General features: G+C 41.8%; 1 pseudogene; it reads left to right on the top strand.

Annotated features, from left to right (window-relative positions):
• Nucleotides 1-45: 45 nt before the first annotated feature.
• The window catches only part of LOC148042168 (25S ribosomal RNA), a 12,191-nt pseudogene continuing 4,736 nt past the window's right edge, over nucleotides 46-7,500 (top strand).

Genomic DNA, 7,500 nt, shown 5'->3' with positions numbered 1-7,500 from the left:
CTCTTCGGAGCCGGGGCTTGCCCTCGGCGACCCGAAACGCAACTCGGACCTCAAATCAGGCAAGGCTACCCGCTGAGTTTAAGCATATCACTAAGCGGAGGAAAAGAAACTAACCAGGATTTCCCTAGTAGCTGCGAGCGAACCGGAAAGAGCCCAGCTTGGAAATCGCACGGCTTCGCCGTTCGAATTGTAGTCTGGAGAGGCGTCCTCTGCGGCGGACCGAGCCCAAGTCCCCCTGGAAAGGGGCGTCAGAGAGGGTGAGAGCCCCGTCGAGCTCGGACCCTGTCGCTCCATGAGGCGCCGTCGACGAGTCGGGCTGTTTGGGAATGCAGCCCTAAGTGGGTGGTAAATTCCATCCAAGGCTAAATATGGGCAAGAGACCGATAGCGAACAAGTACCCGGAGGGAAAGATGAAAAGGACTTTGAAAAGAGAGTTAAAAAGTGCTTGAAATTGCTGGGAGGTGTAATGAAAGCAATCAACCATGGAATGAAATCTAACTGAAATTGAAAATTAACTAAGCTACAACAAAGAATTAACAAATCTATTGCACCAAGACATCCTCATCATGTATTAATGGTTGGAGATTCAAGAATACATGACGGCCATGGCTGAGTGCTTCATAGGCTGGAAAGAAGCTAACTCCAAGAAAATGGTAAAGCCAAGATTATTGAATGATCAAAAGATGTCTTGCCTTTGGCCTCTAGTCCCTTTTATTCTAACCCTCTTCCAAACTTAAGGGCTGTTCACACATGTACATATAGGCTAAAGCTAAATTTACAAAGGCTGGAATTAATCCAAGGTGCAAATATTAATGTTGCATTTTTCCTTCATGACAAACCATCCCTTCCTGAAGATGGTTTTGTCCTCAAAACCAAGAAGTAAGGGCCTATATCCAAGTCAAGAATAATAGTAATCATGCCCATTCATCTTCCAAATGATAAGAAAGCACTGTCCATGAAAAGAAGACCTTTTGCATACCAAACTGTGAGAAAACTGGCTGCTGTCCAAACAGGGCTGATTCACTAAAACTGCCATAACTTTTGATATATTGGTCCAAATATGGCGTACGAGGTGTGGAAACGAAGTATACACTCCCAAGCATCACCCCATAATATTAGAATCAAATTTTGATGAAGTCAGGACAGTTTTATTGTTTGCAGAAATTTCATACAGCAAGCTGTCTCTGCACAGTCACTGCATACTGCATCATATATCATCCTGTAGTAGCCAAGGAAAGTTATTGACATAAGTGGATGGTTGCCAAGAAGACTCTTCAATGGGCAAATTCTTCCACTTAATAAGATACTCAATGAGAGTACGATTTCTGAGAACTTTCTCTCTCTTTCCAATAATGCTTTCAGGTTCATATATGATCAATCCTGCCTCATCCAATGGTGGTAACTCTTCCAATACTTGTACATCGGGCCCAACATACTTCTTCAGCTGTGAAATATGGAATACATCATGTATTCTAGTGGAGGATGGTAGCTGAAGTTTATAAGCAAGCTCTCCAATTTTGTCTAGAATCAAATATGGTCCATAAAACCTATGAGCAAGCTTGTTATTCCCACCCTTTAGTGAAGCATAATGCGTCTTGGGCACTTTGAGAAATACCCAATCTCCAACCTTGAAGTCTAAATGTCTTCTTTTCTCATCAGCATAGACCTTCATTACGTCTTGTGCTTTCCTTATGCTGTCCTTGCATTGCCTCATGAGCAACTCCATTCTTTCCAACTCTTCCTTTGCTTGTGGGTTGATGTCTTCATGAAATAAAACTGATGGAAGTTGAACTTTATACCCATAAAGAGCTTCAAACGGAGACATCCCAATGCTCATGTGATGCGTGTTATTATAGCAAAATTCAGCAAGGTGGATCCAACGATCCCATGAAGCTTGTGTGTCATGACAATAATGCCTAAGGTACACTTCCACCCAATGATTGACTCTCTCCGTTTGCCCATCAGTCTGAGGATGATAGGCCGTGCTAGGAGTGAGGAAAGTACCCATAGAAGAGAATAGACTTTTCCAAAAGTTGCCCATAAACTTCGAATCACGGTCTGATACTATTCTCATAGGCATACCATGTAGTTTGAACACACCTTCCATAAATTGCTCGGCGACTTGTCTTGCTGAATATTGGACTTTAGTTGGGATAAAGTGGGCTGATTTGGTCAATCTATCAACTACCACATAGATACTATTCCATCCATGACTGGTAGTAGGCAATCCCGTTATGAAGTCCATGGAAATATCTGTCCATTTGCCCGTAGGTATAGGTAAAGGCTGAAGTAAGCCAGCTGGTAATAGAGTGGAATCCTTATTTTGCTGACACTCCAAGCATTGAGATACATACTCTTTAACATCTTTCCATAGACCTTTCCAATAAAAACTTTGATGAACTCTATCAAACGTCTTGAAAAGGCCCAAGTGACCAGCCATTGGCGATGAATGCATCTCTTGAAGCACCTTCAACTTGAATTTACTGCTGGGAATCAAGTACACTTTACCTTTAAACCATAAGAGGCCATTATGCACTTTAAAATTTGGAAATTCAGCATCACACCCTTGCTGTAATTTCTGTAAAATTTGGGCAGCATGCTCATCAAGCACATATTCCTCTTGAATGTCTTCAATCCACTCCTTATAGATGGTAGACACAGTAGATAGACTGCATGCCCACATTCTTGATAACGCATCAGCCACCACATTATCCTTGCCAGCCATGTATGATATTTCAAAATCATATGATTGCAAAGTAGCCAACCATCTCTTTTGCTTAGGAGAAAGATTGGGCTGCGAGAGAAAATATCTCAAGACCCTATGATCGCTTTTGACTTTGAAGTGTGTCCCATAGAGGTAGTGGTGCCATTTCTTGATTGCATGTAAAATAGCAAGCATCTCCTGCTCATAAACATGCATTTCTCTCTCTTTGTCATCAAATTTTCTGCTCTCAAATGCAATGACGCCATGCTCCTGTACCAAAACTGCTCCCAAACCTCTACCACTGGCATCTGCATAAATGGTAAAAGTCTTGGAGAAATCAGGGCAAACTAGTATGGGTGCTGAAATAAGCAATTCTTTCAGCTCATTAAAGCTCTTGTCCGCGATCTCATCCCAAAAGAAGGCCTCCTTTTTCAGCCGATCAGTAAGAGGAGCTGCAATATGAGCATAGTTTTTCATAAACCGTCGGTAAAAGGATGACAAACCAAGGAACCCTCTTAATGAAGTGGCATTGGTTGGTGTAGGCCATTCTTTGACGCACTGAACCTTCTTAGGATCCACTTTGATTCCATCTTCTCCCACTATATGACCCAAGTACTCCACTTCCTTTGTCATAAAAGAGCATTTAGTGGCCTTGGCAAACAGTTTGTGTATCCTCAATATGTCAAAGACCTCTTTTACATGCTGCAAATGGTCTTCTTTATTCTTGCTATAAATCAAAATGTCATCAAAGAATACCAAAACTGTTTTAAAGAGCAATGGCTGAAGTATCTTATTCATGAGAGACTGGAATGTGGCTGGAGCATTTGACAACCCAAAAGGCATAACCATAAACTGATAAAGACCCCTCTCCGTCCTGAAGGCTGTTTTGAATTCATCCCCTTCCTTCATGCGTATTTGATGATATCCCGATCTCAAGTCAATTTTTGAAAATACCTTGGCATCCTTCAATTCATCTAAGAGATCATCTATTCTAGGTATGGGATACCTATTCTTGATAGTGACCTTGTTGAGATCGCGGTAATCAATGCACATTCGAAAGGAGCCATCTTTCTTCTTCACAAGAAGGACTGGAGAAGCAAAAGGTGATTGGCTTGCCTTAATGAGACCCATTTCCAAAAGCTCTTTGACTTGGCGTTCTACCTCTTCTCTTTCCACTTTGGAGAGGCGATATGGTGGTTTGTTGATGGGCTTTGTATTGGGCAACAAGTCAATGGGATGATCCACTTCTCTTTTGGGAGGAAGAGAGATAGGTGGCTGGAAAATATCATCATATTCTTTCAGCAAATTACAAAGACATGGGTCCATATTGTTAGTAGGAGAAGAGGGCTGATCCTCTTCAATCTTGGAAAGAAGAATGGTGAACATACATGCCTTTGCATTTATCTCTTTCTTAACCTTATTGGGATTGATCATCTCCATTCTTTTCTTTTCAGCTCCATGTAGTGTTACTTGTTGTCCGCACCATTTAAACTCCATTTCCATGTTGTTGAGATCCATGGTAAATCTGCCCAAAGATTTCAGCCAGTTGCAGCCAAGTATTATATCAATGGGACCCATTTCTAATGCAATTAGACTCACTGATGTAGTGCACAATGGAGAAAAGGTGATAGGTACATTTGGACAGCATTGATTGCTCATCTCAAAATTTCCATTTGCCACTTGGATTTTGAGTGATGTAGGCATTTCATGTGTATTCAATTTCAGCCCATTGAGTGACTTAGCATTAATGAAGCTATGTGTACTTCCCGTATCTATGAGTATATGAGCGGTCCTTCCCTTGATTTGACCTTTAAGGCGTAGGGTATTATCCCCTCTTGAACCACTCCATGCATCACTTGATATGGCACATAGCGATGGATGTAAATCAGTCCATGAATCATCCAAATAATGACCACTCGGGTCGAAAGGAAACCCATCCATCGGATCATAGAACTCTTCATGGACATTCTCTTCATTTCCATGCGCCTCTTCTTGAGTTGTTGTGACATCAAGCTGAGCCAAGCTTCCTTCAATAGATTCACCATCGGAATCATCCTCGATGATCATGCTAATCTTCATATTTTTGGCCTTGCATTTGGACTTATGATCGGGTGACCATTTCTCTCCACATTTGTAGCATAGACCTTTAGCATACATATCTTTGAGCTTATCATTCGATACATGTTTGCCTTGAGTAGGGACTGAAGTTTTGGCATTTATATCAGTCCTCTTTCCATCAAATCTATTTTCAGCATTAGGCCTGAAATTACTGCTTTGTTTTGACCCAAACACAGTAGGAAAAGTGGGTATCTTGCTGTAGGTATTGCTGTAAGTATTTGATGGCTTCCCAATATGCTGAAAATCAGTTTTAGCATGCCCATAATGGCCTGATGTCCTTGAGAACTGCGTAGGCTGAAAAGAATGCCCTGTTTTTGGCTGAAAACCCTTGTATTTCTGCCCATAACGTTCAGCCAATTGAATGGCAGCTTGTAGGGATGTAGGATTCATGGCTCCAACTTCAGAAGAAAGAATAGGTTCCAAACCAAATATGTATTTATTCAACTTGGCACTATCGGAGACCCCATGAACATACATCGAGAGGTTCAAAAACTGATTTGAGTATTCTCTAACCGAGAGACCACGTTGCTCAAGAGCATACCACTTTTTCTCTAACCTCTCTTTTTCAATAGGGGAAACAAAGACTTCAATCATAGCATTTTTCAATGCATCCCAAGACAAGAAGTCATGTCCCATCCTCGCCATATATCTCCACCAAGTGTGAGCATAGCCTTCTAGATGAAGGGCTGCGAATTTTACTTTGGCATTCTCGGGCCTTGGGTAAAGAGAAAAATACATCTCTAACTTGTCAAACCACTCCTCCAACTCCGTGGGTGAAGGATTCTCTCCCTTGAAGTTTGAGATAATTATTTTCTCCTTGTACTCTCTCTCGTATTGAGGAGGTTGTCCATTAGGGTGTTGCTGCCCACTATGGTTTTGTGGCCCAAAAGAATTGCCAAAAGGTCCTTGCCTAGGATATTCATTATTTCCATGCCCTTGTGCATAAGGAGTTTGCTGTCCATAATGCATACCATGACTTTGTGGCTGGAAACAATGTCCTTGAGGATGAAAGTATGTATTGCTCACATTGGGGGGTTGTCCATGCATTGGTGAATTGAAAGGTGGTTGCTGCCCATTATTTTGCTGATTCCAACCATGATTTGACATGGGACTTGGCCTATTGGCCTGCACTTGAGGAGAGAAATTTTGTTGTGGCTGTCCAAAAGCATTTGGGGCTGAATTCACATGTCCATGTGGCTGCCCATAAGCGTTTGGGGTTGAATTAATATGGACTTGCTCATAACCACCAACATTTGCTTGAGGGTAAAATTGCTTGTAGAAAGAGTTGCATCCATGGATGTCTTCATCATGCTTTGAATTTGTTTGCACTCTTTCTTGAAAATCCTGCCCATGTGGCTGAAAGTGACCCTTTTGTTGATGGAATTGTGGTTGAAGTGAAGTGGGATGAGCAAAATCCTTAGCTTTAGATGATTCTCCAACTTCAAATTGACCTACCACCTTAGGATTAAGTGGTTTAGGTGGTTCTTCAGCCCTATGCGGGTGTGGGATATTAAGACCAGCTGTAGGCAACATTTTCTCACCAAGAAGTGCTACAAGCTTGTCAATACCCAACCTCATACCCTCGAAACCTGATTTCATATCCTTTATGTCATTTGACAATTGCTGAAAACTGTTTGAATTCATTGAGATATGAGACGTCTCTAAGGGTTGATTGGTAGGGGAGTGAGTGGAGCTTGCATCGACCTCATCGTTCTCATAATGCATTCGATAAATGGCATCTTGAGAAGTGTCATGATGTTCACCCCTTTCCTGTTGATGTTCATCCCTATCCTGCTGATATTCCCTCAATTCTTCATTGATAGTATCCAAAACAGGGTCTCTCTTCTTATTTCTAGCCATGGGTTGATTTCTGTCCTGAATTTCTGTAGTAGAAAAGCTTGATTAACTCTACTTCTAGAGCTCCAAATTACGAGGTCTCTGGCTCTGTTCAAAGCTTGAAGAGCCCTCTATCCACTGATCTATCAAATGCAGAAAATGGATGAGTACAGAAATTTCTGTAAGGGATTTTCTGTTGCTGTCTGAAAATTCCTGCAGGCAGTGAATACCCTGTTCTAGTCAATTAATGGCTTGTACCATCAATATCCAGCATGTACCAACTTCATAACCTTGTAGGAGAGTCTCATACGTCTGCCCATACTGAAAATGACCTCAGTAACCAGTAAAATGGCTGTCTGACTCAAAGTAAACTGCAATCTTTAATGAGGGTATGTATACATACTCTGTTCCAATCTTTCAGACTGAACCATAGTGTCTTTACCATAGGATGTATACATTTTACTGTAGCCATATGTCTTCATACATTTGCCATACCATACATTTGTCAATATCATAAGAACCACTGTCCATTCTCATGCTGTAGGCTGATTTCAAATGCCTTTGAGATTTGTACTTGCACCTAAACTTGAAAATACGTGGGATCCGAGACCCGAGGGGTTTGCAAAGTTCCCTCTCGGGCCGGGATGCGCTCCCCTTCAGGGTCCTCGTCGGTAGGGGAGGGTCACCTCACTATTGTCCTACCGACTCGCCCGGCATCCACTTTTTCCTCGTGGGCAAGTACATGCCAAGTGAATTCTAGCTCTAAAAATCAGTATGACATGCATGGAATAGGAAGGAAATACAATTGCCTTTCATTTGCCCTTTTTCATGATATGCAAGAT

This window comes from Lygodium microphyllum, chromosome 1 (assembly GCF_053477565.2).
Source record: "Lygodium microphyllum isolate KBCC chromosome 1, Lygodium_microphyllum_v1.1.10, whole genome shotgun sequence".
In the NCBI taxonomy this organism is placed as follows: Eukaryota; Viridiplantae; Streptophyta; class Polypodiopsida; order Schizaeales; family Lygodiaceae; genus Lygodium; species Lygodium microphyllum.
This window is presented reverse-complemented; position numbering and strand designations above follow the sequence as displayed.